Raw genomic sequence first — 1,151 nt, 5'->3', positions numbered from 1 at the left:
TATATTGCGGTCGGTTCATAAGCAGTGTTGCCAAGTCCGCGGTTTTCCCGCGGAATTGGGCTACTTTAACTCTGTTGCCGCGTTGTTGTTCATGTCCGCGGGTTGAAGCGACCCGAATAACGTGATATTTAGTAAAAATCAGTATCAGTATCAGAATCCAATTTGCTAGTAAAAAAAAAAGAAAGAAAGAAAAGAAAATCGGAATTCTGAATCCGCTATGATCAGCGCATAACTAATTAAAATACTAAGTAAAAGGCCTCAAATTTGAAGTACAATCTTGGATGTCTTTTTCTATCAATTCTTCAATAGGTAGATCTTGTCTTTCATAAAGGCCGAGGTCAGGGATCTTGGGCCTAAAAAGGTTGGTGACCACTGTTCTAAAGGAACAATAAAGAAATATAATTACAACCATATTCTGGGAACCATTTACACACTGACATGATAATCAAACATATGTAAATAAACACTGATTAGACACTCAAGTCTGCATCCTTAACATTAATAGCAGCCTAATCAAAGCAAAAAGGCATAATATGGTTGCGCAATGATGCGTTATTAATGTAAACACACGCGTGACACAGTATAATAATACAGCCGATGCTAATACTGATTAATGCGTTTCTCTTGCGGCGAATTACGGCCGCTACAGCGCTCAAAACTCGCATATGATAACCGCAGAACAATTGCGGGACATCAATAACATACATTAGATAAACATACATATGACATATCAAGGTATAAAACGCATTATACAGAACATAAAACAAGCGTGCAGAGATGAGAATTCACCAAACTGTCTTCCTGCATGTCACACTGTAAAATCAGTCCATGTGGACAACAACTTTGGTTCCTAGGATAGGCTTTCGTACACTTCTGATGCACTACAAGAAGTCTTAATCTGTTCTTTTTTTAAGTAAAAATAAACCTACTTGTCCTTGAAACAAGATAATTATACTTAACATATTAAGACTTGTTCAGAAAATATATTTAAAAAATCTATATGAATATGAATAAATATAAGAAAATACACATAACAAAAGTTTGAATAATTGCATTTTTTAAAAAATGTTTAAAAAGTTTTCCATTCTCACCAAGTCTGATGAAAAATAAAGTAAAAACAGTCATATTGCGAAATATTACTACAATTTATA

Source organism: Sinocyclocheilus anshuiensis, unplaced genomic scaffold (genome assembly GCF_001515605.1).
Source record: "Sinocyclocheilus anshuiensis isolate Anshui unplaced genomic scaffold, SAMN03320099.WGS_v1.1 scaffold267, whole genome shotgun sequence".
In the NCBI taxonomy this organism is placed as follows: Eukaryota; Metazoa; Chordata; class Actinopteri; order Cypriniformes; family Cyprinidae; genus Sinocyclocheilus; species Sinocyclocheilus anshuiensis.
The sequence above is the reverse complement of the archived record's forward strand: the minus strand, read 5'-3'. Positions refer to the sequence as shown.